The 19848-nt window shown below is 45.7% G+C and overlaps 1 long non-coding RNA gene across 1 annotated transcript; it reads right to left on the bottom strand.

Annotated features, from left to right (window-relative positions):
* On the bottom strand, positions 1 to 19638 carry LOC136610775 (uncharacterized). The gene is made up of 3 exons (XR_010790164.1): positions 19446 to 19638; positions 217 to 539; positions 1 to 84 (listed from the first exon to the last, which is right to left on the bottom strand). It is a non-coding gene; the product is annotated as an uncharacterized lncRNA (long non-coding RNA).
* Between the last annotated feature and the right edge of the window lie 210 nt (positions 19639 to 19848).

Genomic DNA, 19848 nt, shown 5'->3' with positions numbered 1-19848 from the left:
CACTCTTCTCCTGGTCTTAAGAGCGCCGCTGTTCCTTTTCACGGCACTGCTGCGTGCGGACGCCTCCTACCTTCTCCTCTTCTCCTGCGGAACCAATGTGGGGAGGTCAGGGGAGTAGGATCCCGGAGGCACACACTGTCGTCAGTCTGTGCATCTCTCAGCAGTGCCAAAGAGTGATTACGACCGGAGAGCTGCGGCACCCTGGCTGCTAATTACCTTTATGGTGACTCCATGTGCCAAAAGCTTCACAGACGTCACGAAAGTGGGACAAATGGCTGGCCCGCTTGGGACCAGAACAGTCCCAAAGCAAGACTGTTCCACTTAAATCAGAACTTCTGGTAACCTTTAAATGTACATATATTATGTTCAAAGAGGTATAGATCCGCGCCACCACACAAAGATCAAGAAGTCTCAAATTAGGGATTTTTACTCACCTGGTGCAAAGCGGGATCCCCACAGAAAGGGGGGTTACCCGCTTGCACCGATGATCCCCGTTAGCCTGTAGAACTATAGGTGCTTTGTGCAGGATCCCCAAAATCCTTGGTCCAAGGAGATGCAGCAGTAGAAGATCGCCCCAGAAGGTATCAAACCCAACAATGGGGAAAGTGCAATGTGAAGAAAGACAAAAAAATTCATTACAAATTTACACTGACTTTTATGTACTATATGTACAAATAAATATACTCTGCTACATATTGAGGAGTTCTGACAGTTTTCTTGTTCGGACTGCAAGACCCCTAAAAGAGCGCAGAAGGAGTTTTTTTGTCTTTCTTTACATATATTATGTGATATACACTACATTTTTCACGGCTGGATTCAATGGGCAAATGTAGACCGCTACATTCTTATGCAGAGATATACATTGGAAGCCTTTGCGTACTTATGCAATATATGTCAGGAAATCTTCTTTTAACCCCTTAAGAACCAGGGTGTTTTAGGACCAATCACTTTTTAGGGATTTTAGCCATGTGATGGTTTTACTGCCTTGTTTTTTTTCTTCAGCTACCAAAATTATTTTTGGTGCTTTTTTTCCCCGTGACCTGTAGGGCTTTTTTGTTTTAATCCTTTTTTTTCTTTTTTTCATTTTAGTTTTAAAATTAGTATATTCATGCTAAAATAAGTTATGGGAATGGGTTCCTCATTTTGTGTCGTACGCTTCGATATATAATTTGTATAGTTTTAATAATAATCGTTGTTTAGCACCAACTTACTCCACAGCACTTTTAATGCATGAGGGAGCTGAATCAGGATGGGGTGGGGTAGTATAGGAGGTATGGGGGCAAAGAGTGAACATGATGGGTGTAATTTGAGAGCGCGGGACTAAAATCAGGGGAGTTGGTATGCTTCTTTGAAGAGTTGAGTCTTTAGGGCACGTATGGAATTCAGTGCATCAGGGATTGTCCGGATGTCTTGGGGTAGAGCGTTCCATAGGGTGGGTGCTGCTCTGGTGAAGTCCTGGAGGCGAGCATGTGAGGTTCGTATTAGGGGGACATCTAGTCTGACTGTGTTGGCGTGTGGGATGGGTGATGTATGGACAGGAGGGAGGTGATGTACGGTGGCGCGCCGCCATGGAGAACTCTGAGTGTGGGTGATGAGTTTCAATTGAGTTCTGTAATACATGGGCAGCCAGTGCAGAGACTGGCATAGTGCAGGGGCGTCTGAGAAGCAGCTGGACAGGAAGAGGAGTCTAGCTGCTGCATTTAGTATGGATTGGAGAGGGAAGAGTCTAGTGCGGGGAAGGCCAATTAGCAGTGAGTTGCAGTAATCAAGTCGGGAATGGATGAGGACAACAATAAGAGTCTTTAAGCATGTCCATGGTCAGGAACAGACAGACTTTGCAGTGTTCCTGAGGTGCAGGTGGCAGGTTTGGGCCAGAGATTGGATGTGGGGGGGGGGGGGGGGGAGTCCAAGTCCAATGTGACCTCTAAGCAGCAGGCGTTCTTTCTGGGGATATGAAGGTGCCAGCTACTGATATGGAGATGTTAGGGAGAGGGCGGCTGGTGAAGGGTGGAAAAATTAGGTCAGTTTTTGAGAGGTTAAGTTTGAGAAAAAGGGAGGACATGGTGTTTGAGACAGCAGACATACCGTCGAAGATGTCTCGGAGGAAAGGTGCAGAAATGTCACAGGAAGAGGTTTATAGCTGGGTGTCGTCAGCGTAGAGGAAGTGGAAAGGAGGTAGAGTTTTGGTTGTCGTCGGATTTGGGTGATTTTTCTTTTTTCTATATATATATTTTTTATTTTATTCTGTAATTTTTAAACTTATTTTTGTAACTTTTTTTTTAATCATCTATGACCCCCCATGACATCATATAAGACCTCTGAGGGTCATTCACATTTTTTTATTTCACACTTTTCCACTGTAGCTGCATCTATAGGAGCCCCAGTTACAGGGGGAAACATCCCCCTGTAGTGACAATAGTTACTAGCCTAGCTGATCTGGGTCTGCTAGGACCCTGCAGCTGTGCTGTAACAGGGGCACCCGGTGGTCATATGATCTCCGAGTTACATAGTGGAAGTAATGCTTCTACTTTCACTCTTTAGTACATAGCGCTCATTGAGAGCTATGTAGCCAGGAAAGAAGAAGAAGGCAGAAGCTGTTAAAAAACGCTTCTCTCTTCTCCAGATCCTCGACTGTGTCTGAAAGCCAAGGACATGGCCTGTTACTACTTGATTGCAGGAGCAGAGGCCGATAGCAAAAATGCAGCGCCCAAGAGGTAGCGCTGTATAATTACCATGATTGGTCTTTAACATGTTAATAAGTTGTCTAAAAAATGAGAGCGGCAACGCTGACTATGTTTTATAATTGAATGTGGATATCAAACTAGATACAAGGGGAATAAAAGTTTTCAACTTCTGGATATGTATCAGAAATAAGTATAACGTAGGACAATGCACACGTCACCTAAGTAAGTTTCTGGCCATGTTTAGCAGTTTTGAACGAGTTCTGTTCATTCTGTAGGAAAAAAACATTCCAGTTATGTCTGCAGCTCCGGTTCTATCAGGCATTTTAAAACTAAAATTTCCGTAGCATGTTCGTAGTCCTTACAGAATTGGAGCCATTTGAAGTGGAGTCAGGAATACTGAATTTGCAGCTGTCGATTTTTAGTCAGTGTGTGCAGAGGAAGGAGGGGGAGGGGAGATCAGCCTGCAGGGAGGGGTGATCTAGATTTTTCTTCATATTATCACCCGCCCCCCACCATAATCCAGAAAGCATATTTGTTCTCTGATTGTCACATATGGGGTTTTCCCAGAAAATAAGTGAATTGTTGAGATGTTCATCTAATCACTACTCCACAGACTTTGACCCCACAGATGCTGCAGTTATTTCTGACTGCGGCATCTAAACATTTTTAGAGAAAACAAAATGTTAAAACTTTTTTTCCCTTTAAATATTAAAAAAATGAAAAGAACAAAAAATCACACTGCACATAATGGGTATCACCACATCTATATCAACCCATGCTATAAAATATTACATCACTTATCAAGTATGGAAAATTCCATAAAATAAAATTCCAATATAGCTATTTTCTGATCATCTCGTTTCCCCAAAAATAATAATTTAAGAAATCATATAGAACTCAAAATGGTACGAATAAAAACTTCAAACTGTCGCACAAAAAAAGAACCCCGATATAGCTTTTCGACTGAAAAATAAAAATGCTCTGGTCCTGGAACGTGGCGACACACAAAGATAATTATTTTTGTGAATGCCATAAAAATAAATCACAAAAAAATGGTGAAATAGCTTTTTTCAGTTGGCCCCAGAAAAAAATAAAATAAAAGCTATTCAATACATTATATGTACCCAGAATTGGTTCCTATAAAAACTAGAACTCATCCTGCAAAATACAAGGCGTCATACAGCTATATGGCTGAGAAAATAAGGTTAGGACTACTGGAACACAAAATGGGATACAATTTACTGGCTAAAATTAGTTATGTCACTAAGGCTGGATTCAGACGAACGCATATCGGCTCGGTTTTCACGCCCAGCCGATATACGTCGTCTCTCTCTGCAGGGGGGGGAGCCTGGAAGAGCCATGAGCAGTGCTCTGAGCTCCCGCCCCTCTCTGCCCCTCTGCACTATTTGCAATGGGGAGGGGTGGGGGCAGGGCTAATTCTTGAAACTTAGCCCCGCCCCCGCCCTGCCTCCTTTCATTGCAAATAGTGCAGAGGGGCAGAGAGGGGGCACTTCCACACCCCCCCCCCCTGCAGATGAGGACACCGTATATCGGCTCGGCGTGAAAACCAAGCCGATATACGGTCGTCTAAATCCACCCTAAGTGGGTAAAAATGCTCATAAGGCAACTGAGTTCTGTGTCAAATACATTTACATGAGATATAAATTCAAAATTTCAAATTAAAAAGTTACAATTTTAAGTGTTTTTCCAATTATAATGTGTCCATGTTTATGTTCAGTGTATAAGCTGCCGATGTATGCTCTGAACATAGAGCTCTAACCTATACAATTGTATATCAGACTGTTGTATATATATTACCCATAGATTACAATTGAAGGGCCATTCCAGTGAAAACACATTTTCCATCCCCGCCCCTAACCTGTCACACCCTGGATGTCTCCTCTGTATATTGCAGTCACTTCCATGTAGTTCAGTCCTCTGTCTCATCTTGATGGTGATTTTTTTTTCTTTTTACTTTCACATCTGTCCCATGATGCATCAGCACATCATGAGCTGAGGCTATAGCTTTTTTGGCTGCTGGACGTACAGTTTAGTTATCATTACCTTATATATTCATCTAAATAAGCTACAGACCATAAGTATACAGTCAGGCGGCCGAGCTGTGATCTCCTCTATTATAATAGTGTGAGAGGATCTTAGGGGTCATCATCAGTAACTGTGGTAGGAGTGTCTTTATCCCCCTATAGGCTGTTTCTGTGGTGGGTTCATGTAATTGCATTACACAAACTGAGAAACTTACTAGAAACTGAACACCTAACCCCAAGTTGATCTGAGCTGGTCAGAACTAAGATCTACATATATAAATCTCCCGGCTCAGGGACATTATTCAGTGGAATTAGGAATAACAGTTATAATACAAGGGCATCAGCTATTTCAAATGCACAAAATACATGGAAGTCCCCTTTTATGTTGCCCCACTGGCCTACTTTTGTAGACACTAGCAAAAGTTTTGAAAAGGCTCTGCAGGCTTCAATTAAGTATTTCCCGGTAAACAACATTCTAATGATGCTTGTTGTACAGGGGGGCCACGCAAAATTAGCACAACACTCTTATGAAGGCTGGCTAAAAAATAAAACTGTGTTGCCCATAGCAACCAATAACATCGCAACTTTCATTTTACCCAAGCAGTATAAGAAATGAAAGCTGCTCTGTAATTGGTTGCTATGGGCAACACAGATTCTCTTTTAGACAGATTTCATAAGAGTCTGGTACCGGGCTACTTCTCCGTGGCCCACCCCGTAGATGAGTGAGTGTGAGGCATAATGTGTAGATACATAATGCATCCACAGGAGGGCAGAGCTGTTTTGATAATAAACTGCACTGCATCAGGCTAAGGGTGGTTTTTAGAGATGAGCGAGCACCAAAATGCTCGGGTGCTCGTTACTCGAGACGAACTTTTCGCGATGCTCGAGGGTTCGTTTCGAGTAACGAACCCCATTGAAGTCAATGGGCGACCCGAGCATTTTTGTATATCGCCGATGCTCGCTAAGGTTTTCGTTTGTGAAAATCTGGGCAATTCAAGAAAGTGATGGGAACGACACAGCAACGGATAGGGCAGGCGAGGGGCTACATGTTGGGCTGCATCTCAAGTTCACAGGTCCCACTATTAAGCCACAATAGCGGCAAGAGTGGGCCCCCCCCCCCCCAACAACTTTTACTTCTGAAAAGCCCTCATTAGCAATGCATACCTTAGCTAAGCACCACACTACCTCCAACAAAGCACAATCACTGCCTGCATGACACTCCGCTGCCACTTCTCCTGGGTTACATGCTGACCAACCCCCCCCCCCCCCCCCCCGCACTACCCAGTGTCCACAGCGCACACCAAACTGTCCCTGCCCAGCCTTCAGCTGCCCTCATGCCACGCCACCCTTATGTCTATTTATAAGTGCGTCTGCCAGAGGAAAAGCAGGCACACACTGCAGAGGGTTGGCACGGCTAGGCAGCAACCCTCTTTAAAAGGGGTGGGGCGATAGTCCACAATGCTGTACAGAAACAATGAGAAATGCAATCCTGTGCCACCTCCATCTGGAGCTGCACACGTGGGCATAGCAATGGGGAACCTATGTGCCACACACTATTCATTCTGTCAAGGTGTCTGCATGCCCCAGTCAGACCGCGGTTTTTTATAAATAGTCACAGGCAGGTACAACTCCGCAATGGGAATTCCGTGTGCACCCACAGCATGGGTGGCTCCCTGGAACCCACCGGCGGTACATAAATATATCCCATTGCAGTGCCCAACACAGCTGAGGTAATAAATTCATGTTTAATGCAGGTGGTCTTCGGCCCACACTGCATGCCCCAGTCAGACTGGGGTTCTTTAGAAGTGGACACATGCAGTTACAACTCCCTGTGGACCGACAGCATGGGTGGGTGCCAGGAAGCCACCGGCGGTAGATAAATATATCCCATTGCATTGCCCATCACAGCTGAGGTAATAAATTCATGTTTAATGCAGGTGGGCTTCGGCCCACACTGCATGCCCCAGTCAGACTGGGGTTCTTTAGAAGTGGACACATGCAGGTACAACTCCCTGTGGACCCACAGCATGGGTGGGTGCCAGGAAGCCACTGGCGGTACATAAATATATCCCATTGCAGTGTCCATCACAGCTGATGTTATGTGAGCTGTAATGCAGGTGGGCAAAAAATTAATTTGATTACACTGTAGGCGAGGGCCCCCAAAAATTGGTGTACCAACAGTACTAATGTACCTGAGAAAAATTGCCCATGCCCAACCAAGAGGGCAGGTGAAACCCATTAATCGCTTTGGTTAATGTGGCTTAATTGGTAACTAGGTCTGGAGGCAGCCCAGTTAAAATAAAAATTGGTTGAGGTGAAAGTTTCAACGCTTTAATGAGCATTGAAACGTATAAAAATTGTTTACAAAAATTATATGACTGAGCCTTGTGGGCCTAAGAAAAATTGCCCGTTCGGCGTGATTATGTCAGGTTTCAGGAGGAGGAGCAGGAGGAGGAGGAGGAATATAATACACAGATTGATGAAGCTAAAAGGTCCCCGTTTTGGATGGTGATAGAGAACGATGCTTCCATCCGCGGGTGCAGCCTACGTATTGTTTAGGTATCGCTGCTGTCTGCTGGTGGAGAAGAGAAGTCTGGGGAAATCCAGGCTTTGTTCATCTTGATGAGTGTAAGCCTGTCGGCACTGTCGGTTGGCAGGTGGGTACGCTTATCCATGATGATTCCCCCAGCCACACTAAACACACTCTCTGACAAGACGCTAGCCGCAGGACAAGCAAGCACCTCCAGGGCATACAGCGTGAGTTCAGGCCACGTGTCCAGCTTCGACACCCAGTAGTTGTAGGGGGCAGAGGCGTCACCGAGGATGGTCGTGCGATCGGCTACGTACTCCCTCACCATCCTTTTACAGTGCTCTCGCCAACTCAGCCTTGACTGGGGACCGGTGACACAGTCTTGCTGGGGAGCCATAAAGCTGTCAAAGGCTTAAGAGAGTGTTCCCCTGCCTGCGCTGTACATGCTGCCTGATCTCTGCGCCTCCCCTGCTACCTGGGCCGCGGAAATGCGCCTTCGGCCACTAGCGCTGTCGGATGGGAAGTTTACCATCAGTTTGTCCACCAGCGCCCTGTGGTATAGCATCATTCTCGAACCCCTTTCCTCTTCGGGAATGAGAGTGGAAAGGCTCTCCTTATACCGTGGGTCGAGCAGTGTGTACACCCAGTAATCCGTAGTGGCCAGAATGAGTGTAATGCGAGGGTCACGAGAAAGGCATCCTAACATGAAGTCAGCCATGTGTGCCAGGGTACCTGTACGCAACACATGGCTGTCCTCACTCTGAAGATCACTTTCAGGACCCTCCTCCTCCTCCTCCTCCTCTGGCCATACACGCTGAAAGGATGACAGGCAAGCTGCATCTGTACCCTCAGCAGTGGGCCAAGCTGTTTCTTCCCCCTCCTCCTCATGCTCCTCCCCCTCCTCCTCCTCCTCCTCTGGCCATACACGCTGAAAGGATGACAGGCAAGCAGCATCTGTCCCCTCAGCAGTGGGCCAAGCTGTCTCTTCCCCCTCCTCCTCATGCTCCTCCCCCTTCTCCTCCTCCTCCTCTGGCCATACACGCTGAAAGGATGACAGGCAAGCAGCATCTGTCCCCTCAGCAGTGGGCCAAGCTGTCTCTTCCCCCTCCTCCTCATGCTCCTCCCCCTCCCCCTCCTCCTCCTCCTCCTCTGGCCATACACGCTGAAAGGATGACAGGCAAGCAGCATCTGTCCCCTCAGCAGTCGGCCAAGCTGTCTGTTCCCTCTCCTCCGCATGCTCCTCCCCCTCCTCCTCAACGTGCTGAGATATAGACATGAGGTTCCTCTGACTATCCAGCGACATACTGTCTTCCCCCGCCTCCGTTTCTGATTCCAAAGCGTCTGCCTTTATGCTTCGCAGGGAACTTCTCAAGAGGCATAGCAGAGGAATGGTGACGCTAATGATTGCAGCATCCCCACTCACCATCTGGGTAGACTCCTCAAAGTTTCCAAGGACCTGGCAGATGGCTGCCAACCAGGCCCACTCTTCTGTAAATAATTGAGGAGGCTGACTCCCACTATCAGGGTTAAAATTCTAAATACAGCACCAATCGGGCCCACCCCACTTGCCCCGTTGCCGGCGGTAAGAAGAGACACCACACAGGGATCTGGTATCATTCCTCACACGGGACATGGCTCTCGGCTGTGCCCACGTCGCCGTGCTTTATTACAGATTACATGAGATCTTATACCCTTTGTCCCATCCCCAAGGGGGTGATGGGCTCATAACCATATATGCATTATTAACAAGGGCTTCAGTAACTTTTTAAAACTTAAATTTTCTTGTTGCATCACTGCTAGACAATCAGGCTGGTATTCTATTTGAAAAAGATCAGAACCTTGTTGCAAAAAATTTTTAAAAAAATTTAAAAATGGCTTGCAAAAATTTTTTTTAAAATGGCTGAATTTAAAAATGGCTGACTTGCAATACCTAGATCACCTATGCCTTCTCCCCCCCCCCCCCCTTTAAACCAGGGTACTCAATTGGAACAATAGTAGCCGGGTTTACGTTAGTACAACATTGTAAAAAGATTTGATGGATGCAGATAAGGCCTGTAAAATGTTAACACCAATACCAGAGACATGAGTTACATCGGGGAAGAATAATCTACAAACATCTATTCATATTTGAAATGTGATATCCCTTTAAGTGAATTCATTATTAGTCTGATCCTGCCTGCAATATCTTTATCAAATTTCAGACAGGAGAAAAAAAAACAAAACAAACTTTTACTAGCTGTTCAAGATCCTCACCCCTCCCTTGTAGAGAAGAGGGATGAAACATTACTACGTACTATTACATCATCTAGCTCCACCCCTTCGATATTGGCACATTGCGTCCGTCTTCTCAGCTTAATTTCAGCGTAACAGTCTAAGCATCCACATCTCAACCAAGCAAAGTCCCATGCATGGGGAGGACTTTTATCCCCAGTCAATTATCTGCATCACACATTCCACCACAGCCCGAACACGGGTCACTAACTCTCATCCATCCATGCGCTCAAGTTTGCTCCGTCACCCCCCTTGGAGGTGTACCAGTCCATACAGATGCACAGAAAAAAAAGTTTGACAAACATACATACATCAGTTGAAAAACATTGAGGTGAGTGCTTTTAATTTTATAAAGTACACGATTCTATTGAGATGAGATTGTGAATGAGCGCTATTTATGACAAATTATGTGAAAAAGTTTGCTGAGTGACTGAAATATTCTATATTTCTTATCTACTGAAGCTATTATATGCTGTATTAAACACTGAAGTGTTTTAGTTTCTGTGGGTATTTTTCAACCCCCCTTGTGACCCTGACTGTTATCTCTCCGCGAATATGAAACACAGACTGAATAAGTTTTAGCTTAAACTATTGCCTGCATTTTGAAATCATAATTAACACATATCCTGGGACCTTGCAACATTCATTTTCAACCCCTGTATAAGTAAGAATATACATTAGAAATTACTATATTTCCCTGCCTACTAAGACAGTATAACTAATTAAATTCATTTCAATTCATTGTAAGCAAGCCAAGATATTAACCAAGGTTGTTATTGCATTTTCTCTCTCGCTGTTATCTTCTTGACCTTGGAAGGCTACACAGAGACTCGCAGCTACATGTCAACAAACTCTTCTCCCCTAAAAGCAAGCTCAGTTAACTATTTGCACTTACAGTATATACATATATACACATATATATCCACCTAGTATGGATTATACATATTATCTATTATCTATCTTGTATTATACACATTTTCATCTCTCTTTGCCAACAAATCACATGCATTGTAACTTCCTTATCGACTTGCTTGCTCCTTCAGCACTTTCTCTCCCCTACCTAACTGCCAATATAACCTTTAATAGACACTCTCCTGACGCCCTCTTGATCACTTACTGTACTTTTCAACATTTCACTTACGGATACTTTCTTAAACAAATAATGTGTACATACAACTTTCTCTGACTGTCTCTCTCTCTCCTCCTCCTCCTCCAGCACTGTCTAGCAAAACCTTGGTCTTCCAAGGCACCTCTCGGTCCTAAAGACCTCCTCCCAGACACCATTTTGTAATCTGCCGTGCGGGTCGGTGTCACACATTTTCATTAGAGTTTTCTTACATTTTACAGATTCATCCACACGGCGGCAGCCCTTGAGGGGCTCTGTCTTCTTTAATAAGATCTTACGCATATTACAACAACAACAATAATAATAATAATAACACGCTCCATAGAATGCATCCCTCTTAATTTTCAAATTGTCAGCCCCTTATATACCGGCAGAACAACCGAGGGTCCCTTCTCCTTATGGAACCAGCCCCATAAAATGCATCTCTCTGAAATCAAATCGCTAGCCCCATATATAAGGCAAACCGACCGAGAGTCCCTTCTCTTATGAAGCCTTATCTCACAAAATGCATCCCTCTCTGCTAAACCATTAACAACTAACTAAACTAAACTGAGTGTCCCTTCTCTTGTGAGATTAAATGAAAAGAAAGAGAGAAAAAACAAACTTCTGCAGATACACCAATCTCCACTATTATTAAAACGTTACAGACTTCAAAGTACAAATAGACTACAGACTAGTTTCCGGGTGACCGATTGGTGCGCATATCACGGTCAGTGGTCCATGACGGCAAACCCGGAGCCCACACGAGTTAACGTGTAGAACTCTTAACCCAACCCGTCCGGTCACAAACCACAGATAGTCCCTCCTGCTGCAAGACTCGCAGTAAAACACAACATAAATATATGCTGGCCTTACCTGGAGTTCTAAGTGAGTTGATCAGGCTCGGTTTGCAGCAGGACGGTTTCTCAGTGGCGTGGATCCGGGTGGAATGCGTTGTAAGCTCCGGTTTTGTCGCCGCACGTTCGGGCGCCATTTATCAGGGTTAAAATTCTAAATACAGCACCAATCGGGCCCACCCCACTTGCCCCGTTGCCGGCGGTAAGAAGAGACACCACACAGGGATCTGGTATCATTCCTCACACGGGACATGGCTCTCGGCTGTGCCCACGTCGCCGTGCTTTATTACAGATTACATGAGATCTTATACCCTTTGTCCCATCCCCAAGGGGGTGATGGGCTCATAACCATATATGGGAAGTCCGGATTTGCGGACTGAGACAGTGAAAATCATATAACAGTCATTATCTTGATACTGGCGCCTCTGGCTTGTACAGAAAATCACGTATTCAATTAACTTCAGTGCAAAGAATCACCCACTCAATTCTAAGAAGTCCGGATTTCGGGCCTGAGACAGTGAAAATTATGTACATGGTTGAACATCTTGATATGGGCTTCTGGGAAAACAGCCAAGTACATGCGTCCTTGTGTCTGGTTCGGTATCTTCTCTGAATTTCTAGAACATCTCTTGCAAAGCCTCTTGGAATATCTGATGTAAGGCGACATATAAGTTTTTTCTCTCATTTGGAATTGTATAGAACTTGCATACAGGTATAAAACATAAAAAAAACATATGGCAATATATATATATACCCTCACACCACTACGCTGCCCATGTTGGAGTTGGTATTCCACAATAGCTCTGCGCTGCTCATAGAGCCTGGCCAACATGTGGAGCGTAGAGTTCCACTGTGTGGGCACGTCGCACAGCAATCGGTGCACTGGCAGATGAAACCGATGTTGCAGTGTCCGCAGGGTGGCAGCGTGCGTGTGGGACTTGCGGAAATGTGCGCAGAGCTGGCGCACCTTTCCGAGCAGGTATGACAAGTGTGGGTAGCTTTTCAGAAAGCGCTGAACCACCAAATTAAAGACATGGGCCAGGCATGGCACGTGCGTGAGGCTGCCGAGCTGCAGAGCCGCCACCAGGTTACAGCCGTTGTCACACACGACCATGCCCGGTTGGAGGCTCAGCGGCGCAAGCCAGCGGTCGGTCTGCTCTGTCAGACCCTGCAGCAGTTCGTGGGCCGTGTGCCTCTTCTCTCCTAAGCTGAGTAGTTTCAGCACGGCCTGCTGACGCTTGCCCACCGCTGTGCTGCCACGCCGCGTGACACCGACTGCTGGCGACGTGCTGCTGCTGACACATCTTGATTGTGAGACAGAGGTTGCGTAGGAGGAGGAGGAGGAGGAGGGTGGTTTAGTGGAGGAAGCATACACCGCCGCAGATACCACCACCGACCTGGGGCACGCAATTCGGGGGGTGGGTAGGACGTGAGCGGTCCCAGGCTCTGACTCTGTCCCAGCCTCCACTAAATTCACCCAATGTGCCGTCAGGGAGATATAGTGGCCCTGCCCGCCTGTGCTTGTCCACGTGTCGGTTAAGTGGACCTTGGCAGTAACCGCGTTGGTGAGGGTGCGTACAATGTTGTGGGAGATGTGGTCGTGCAGGGCTGGGACAGCACATCGGGAAAAGTAGTGGCGACTGGGAACCGAGTAGCGCGGGGCCGCCGCCGCCATCATGCTTTTGAAAGCCTCCGTTTCCACAACCCTATACGGCAGCATCTCCAGGCTGATCAATTTGGCAATGTGCACTTTTTAATGCTTGAGCGTGCGGGTGCGTGGCGGCGTACTTGCGCTTGCGCTCAAACAGTGGTGCTAGCGACGTCTGGACGCTGCGCTGAGAGACATTGCTGGATGGGGCCGAGGACAGCGGAGGTGAGGGTGTGGGTGCAGGCCAGGAGACGGTAGTGCCTGTGTCCTCAGAGGGGGGTTGGATCTCAGTGGCAGGTTGGGGCACAGGGGGAGAGGCAGTGATGCAAACCGGAGGCGGTGAACGAGCATCGTCCCACCTTGTGGGGTGCTTGGCCATCATATGCCTGCGCATGCTGGTGGTGGTGCCTCCCCAGCTGATGTTGGCGCGACAAAGGTTGCACACCACTGTTTGTCGGTCGTCAGGCGTCTCTGTGAAAAACTGCCAGACCGTAGAGCACCTTGACCTCTGCAGGGTGGCATGGCGCAAGGGGGAGCTTTGGGAAACAGTTGGTTGATTATTCGGTATGGCCCTGCCTCTACCCCTGGCCACCGCACTGGCTCGGCCTGTGCCCACACCCTGACTTGGGCCTCCGCGTCCTCGCCCGCGTCCACGTCCTCTAGGCCTACCCCTACCCCTCAGCATGGTGTATTACCAGTAGTGCAGAAACAGAACGCTGTAATTAAATGTGCCGCTTATTGGCCTGTGGTTGGAGGCTGACTTCGTTTACGGAATGCCAGGAAATAATTTTGCGCAAGCCTGCTGTAACACTTAGCTGGCTGCGTATGATTTTGTAGATCTACTACACCCAGCACACACAGACCCAGAACACTGAGCACAGTGACAGGCAGGCCAAATAGATTTTTTGGCCAATATTTTTTAGAAAAGGCCCACTGCCTATATTCAATCAATAATATGTCTTCTGTCGCTGCCTCCACACTTCTGTCCCTGGACTATGTCACAGAACTGCAGAGTGTTGCACTGTCAACTGCAACACAGCGGTGATTTCAGAGCCCAGACAGAGCCAGGAAATAATTTGGCGCAAGCCTGCTGTAACACTTAGCTAGCTGCGTATGATTTTGTAGAACTACTCCACCCAGCACACACAGACCCAGAACACTGAGCACAGTGACAGGCAGGCCAAATAGATTTTTTGGCCAATATTTTTTAGAAAAGGCCCGCTGCCTATATTCAATCAATAATATGTCTTCTGTCCCTGCCTCCACACTTCTGTCCCTGGAGTATTACTGCAGGGCGCAATGCTCTGCACGGCCGATATACCAAAAAAAAAAGTGCAACACTGCAAAAAGCAGCCTCCACAGTACTGCACACAGTTAGATGTGGCCCTAAGAAGGACCGTTGGGGTTCTTGAAGCCTACAATAACTCCTAACACTCTCCCTATAGCAACTCCAACACGATAGCACTTTCCCTCAGCTATGTCAGAACGCATCTGTGGCGAGCCGCGGGAGGGGCCGATTTTTATACTCGGGTGACACCTGATCTCGCCAGCCACTCACTGCAGGGGAGTGGTATAGGGCTTGAACGTCACAGGGGGAAGTTGTAATGCCTTCCCTGTCTTTCAATTGGCCAGAAAAGCGCGCTAACGTCTCAGAGATGAAAGTGAAAGTAACCCGAACATCGCGTGGTGCTCGTTACGAGTAACGAGCATCTCGAACACGCTAATACTCGAACGAGTATCAAGCTCGGACGAGTACGTTCGCTCATCTCTAGTGGTTTTCCATCTGCATTGGCAGTTCTGGTTCCGATTTCTTGCTCTATTCGAGAAGCAGGAAAAAGGGAATTCCTGGGCCAAATAGCTCTGTCTTATGACGGAACCGAACAGCCACAAACGGACTCCATTGACTATAATGGGGTCCATTAGATTTTCGCTCAGCCACCCGGCATTTTAGCCAGAAAAAAAAGCGCTGCATGCAGCAGTTTTTCTTCCGGTATTTTGCGCCAGAAGTTCCGAAAGCAGATGTGAAACCGGCCTAAGATACCCTGTTTCCCCAAAAATAAGAACTACCCCAAAAACAAGCCCTACCATGATTTTTCGAGATTTTTGTGGAGGCTTAAAACATAAGCCCTATCTTGAAAATAAGCCCTAGCTGCATTACATAAAAAATACTTACCTAGCAGGCTTGTTCCAGGTCCTCCTTCTGCTGTTTGGAGCTCTGCAATGCGTCCTGCAGTCTTCCTTCACACACAAAAGATCCCTTCCTGGTTACAGGATTCATAAATCCAACCTCCAGGTAGCGATGGCTCTGATTGGTTCTTGAGCGCTGCTCATCCAACCAACACAGCGCTCAATGAACCAATGTGATGGCTGTGATTGGTTCATCAAGTGCTGTATTGATTGGCTGAGCAGAGCTGGATGAACCAATCAGAGCCATTGGGTTCTGGAGGCGGGATTTCTGAATCAGCCAATCAGCCCCGCGGCTTTGCGTGTTGGAGCTCCACAGAGCAGCAGGGGGAACCTGGCCTGAGCCTGCTAGGCAACTAGACATCCCCCGAATATAAGACAGGGTCTTATTTTCAGGAAAACACTGTGTGTATACCGTGTGTGTGTGTGTGTGTGTATATATATGTATATTTATATATATATATATATATATATATATATATATATATATATATATATATATATATATATATGTGTGTGACAATAGACTCATACACATGTAATATCTGAATAAAAAAGGATAACTCTTGTATATACTAACCATATAAAAATGCAACGTTCTTAGCATATACTTGGATCAAATCATGTGTCCCCCCCCCCCCCCCCCCCCCCCACACACACACACACACATCCAGGTTACCGTGCTCAAGTTGATGTAACAGAATTGGGTCTGTTTTTGTGTTTTTCATCTCATCATTCCTATTTTCAGAATTATTATTTATTTTAAAGCACCATTCATTCCAAGGCCTTGCATGTATGTAAATGTGGGTTAACCTGCACTACATAAAAGTAAAGCAAGTACAATAAACACAAATACTTAAGGGACAGGTAGGTACAAGAGGAGAGAGCACCCTGCCGGTGAGAGGGTGGGGGAAGGAGAGAATGGATGAGGGTAGAAGCTGCTCATATAGTAGTGTAGTGCTAACAGGGTTACTGTAGATTGTATGCTTTACTTTACAGGTTGCTTTTAAAGGTTTCAAAGTTGGCAGAGTCTGATGTGTTGGGGTAACGAGTTCTAGAGGAGAGATGAAGCACGGGAGACATTTTGAAGTTGAGAAGGAGGTCTTGTGTGGACCGGACATTACATGTGGGGAGGTATTAGGATATTAGGTCAGAGATGTATGGAGGGGAGCTTGTGAACACCCTTGTATGTCATTAGTGGATTATCTTCTTTTCTCTTTCAAGGCTTTTCTCTAACAGCCCCAAACCTATGATGAAATAAAACTGTATTTTTGTAAACCCGTCTCTTTTTACTTGGCATTGTATCAAGCGTTCCTGAGTGCCTTGCCATGTTGTGCTAAACATGGGTAGCCAACAAAAGAATTGGCAGAGGGGAGACACAGAGGAGTAATGAGGGCAGTAGTGGATCAGCCCAGCAGCAGAGTTGAGGATGAATTGCAGGGGTACATAGTGTTGTACATTGGAGAATGTAGCAGTAGTCTAGATGGGAGATGATGAGGGCATGCAGTAGTATTTTTGTTGACTTGAGGTTGAGGAAAGAATGTATCTGAGAGAGGATTTTGAGTTGGAGACGGCAGGAGGTGGTGAGGCTTATATGTGTGCATGTTAACAGAAAATGTGTCCAAATGAGGTACAGTACAGCCAAAATATAATGTGAACACCTAATGTTATCAGCTTTCAGTATTTTCCAGCGGCAAGCTCACTTATTCTTGTTTTGAATTTGATCACGTTTCCTGTATGCGAATTCTAGTATTAAAAATTACTCACAGATTTGTTTACTGTGAAACATAAGTCTCCTTGATGCGTGTGGGGGTGAAGTCTGGAGCCTGTCTGGTCTGATTCCACAGAAGAACTACTGTAGCACAAATTGATTAAAAAGTTACTGCTGAACACTTTTGGAGGTCTTATGGAATTCAGGCCTTAATAGGTCAGAGTTCTTTTGGCAGCAAGTGGGTGAACTGATGAGGGGCAAAAACCCCGAAACAGCTGTCTGTGTATGGTTTCTGGCTATTGGTCTTCAATTCCAAATTATTGTTATAAAGACTTGTATATACAGTCCCACATTGACTTGCAGGGATGCTGCCTTCCAATAGGTGGTGTTGCAGGGGTATTGTTCCATCTTCCATATTTGTATATTTCCCAGAGGAGCATGGATGATCTTATAAGTCTCCTCACTCACCTCCTAGGTGCTCTCCTTAAGGAGTGATGATACCCTTCTAGACCCACATCATAAGCATTTCGCTAGCCAAGCCAGAAACCTACAGCATGCTGATGGGGGACAAAACCCCCCGAAACAGCTGTCTGTGTATGGATTCTGGTTTGGCTTACAATTCCCAGGCATTGTTATAAGGCTTGTCTAAAAAGTCTGACATTGATTTGCAGGAATGCTGCCTTCCAATAGGTGGCGCTACAGAAGTATTGTTCCATCTTCCTTGTCTGCCCAATATTAGGCAGGTGGTTTTTATGTTATGTCTGATCGGTGTATACCATTGACCTGTGGCTTTAGGAGCAAAGATTCTTACATCAATGTCAATGCATGCAGCTACATCCTTAGTCAATAGCAAAGTTCCCTGAAAGGCTCCCAGCAGAGGGAACTGCAAACGTTTGAGACGTTGTCAGGCAGTACAATACTGAACATGAGTTTATAGCGATGTGAATAAAACGTTTGTGACACATCTGGATTTTATTATATGGTATCAAAATTTAGAGCACTGTTCAGGTCATTGGACAACTGAAATTTGGGTACACGTCATAAGGTAACTGAGGTTCTGACAGTGAAAGTCTTTTGAAGTATTAATACAACTTTGATAGTTGTATGCAAATGAGTGATGGTTTAATGCATCGACAGCAGCACCTATGGGAGGGTAACTACCTCATTATTCCATCACTCATTTGCATGGCTTTTCTCCAGGGAGCATTGCATGGCTCATAAGACTTGCTAAACCTTCATGATGATGCTCTCTACAAAGCATCTTCAAGCTTAATACCCAACAGTTTCCTGCTAATCCATGCTTTTTGTTATGGGACAGAAGAAATCGAAGAAAATCAAAGAATAAGTTGACTTCGACTTTCCGGGATTGTATGAGAAACATTAAGTAACTGCTGCTTGGACATTACACATTATGGGAAATCTGTCAGGTATTCAGGTGCTGCTTCGCGCCATTCCACTCTATCTCTGGTATTATCACGGGAAGATCAGCTGCGTGTCTGTGGACATTCTTCATATGCTACCTGCTTAATTTTTGTAACTACTCAACAGAAGAGCTACTGTAACAGAGTTTAAAGGTGCATTTAGACACAAAGATGATCACTCAAAAAATGATTTTTAAGCAATTATTTTGCATAATCTACTAATTGGTACTAATGCCTATTAGTACCAATTAGTAGGGTGTGAGCTGCCAGGAGCTATATTCAGAGAACAGACCACCCGCTGTTCGCTGAATACATTCACTTTGTTCTGCCACAGAAATTGACAGCTGAGACAATGTAATCTGTTATCAGCACTCCCCAGGCAGAGCACAGCGTGCAGTCCGTCTTATCAGCTGTTCTGCTGAAGGATGGATTTCATGCCAAACTGAAATCCATCGTTCGGCAGAAAACTGAAAGACAGGCACATTTACATGCAACGATTATTGCTTAAAAGATGGCTTTTGAATGAATTTTGAGTGATAATCGTTGTGTCTAAATGAGCCTTAAGAGGGGACTAGGCGTCTTTTTAGAGCAGTATGACATTACAGAATATAGGCATTGAATAGTCAGAATGGGTTGTTGATAGGGTGATCTTCAAAATGCCGGACATGGAGTCAGGAAGGAACCTTCTCTGAAGAGTGTTGATCCAGGGATTATTTTGACTGCCATTATGGAGTCAAGAAGGATCTTTTTTTTACCCCAGGGTGGGGCAAATTGGCTTCTGTGTCATTGTTTTTTTTTTTTTGCCTTCCTCTGGATCAACATGGGGGGGGGGGGGGCAGGCTGAACTGGATGCCTAGCATACTATGTGACATCCAACCCAGTGTTATAGCCGGCCTATAACATAGATGATGTCTATATCTGGGCCCTAGCCCTGATCCTGCCCACCATTCCACCACTAAGCAGTTCATATAGGTGTCTGAACTCCTTACCTTCTGCAAACAGTGGTGATCCAGACTGTGCCTTTGACTGGTCCTTGATTCTCTCACCCCAACTTCCTTCAGTGGCTCTGGATTATTACAAGTGACCAGACCATGTACACAAGGTGCCCCGATTCCCTTTTGTGTGCTTGTTCTCTGTGTTATGAGCCATAGGTAAGCCAGCATGTGGTTCATCCCTACAGCTGATATGCCTGACAGTATAGATTCCTGTCTTATCTCTCTACAATGGAGGAATGCGGATGCCAATAAGTTCAAATACTTTACATTTACATCATGAAGTGTCAGAGGCCAGCTGTCCTTCCAGTCTTCAGGGACAGTTGATTCTTTATTAGGTTTTTTCCATGGAAACTTGTGTCCCTGGAAGTGTCCCTATTTTCTTAGCATTGAGTAACGG

This window comes from Eleutherodactylus coqui, chromosome 2 (genome assembly GCF_035609145.1).
Source record: "Eleutherodactylus coqui strain aEleCoq1 chromosome 2, aEleCoq1.hap1, whole genome shotgun sequence".
Lineage (NCBI taxonomy): Eukaryota > Metazoa > Chordata > Amphibia > Anura > Eleutherodactylidae > Eleutherodactylus > Eleutherodactylus coqui.
Note: the sequence above shows the minus strand (reverse complement) of the source record. Positions and strands in the feature narration are given on the sequence as shown.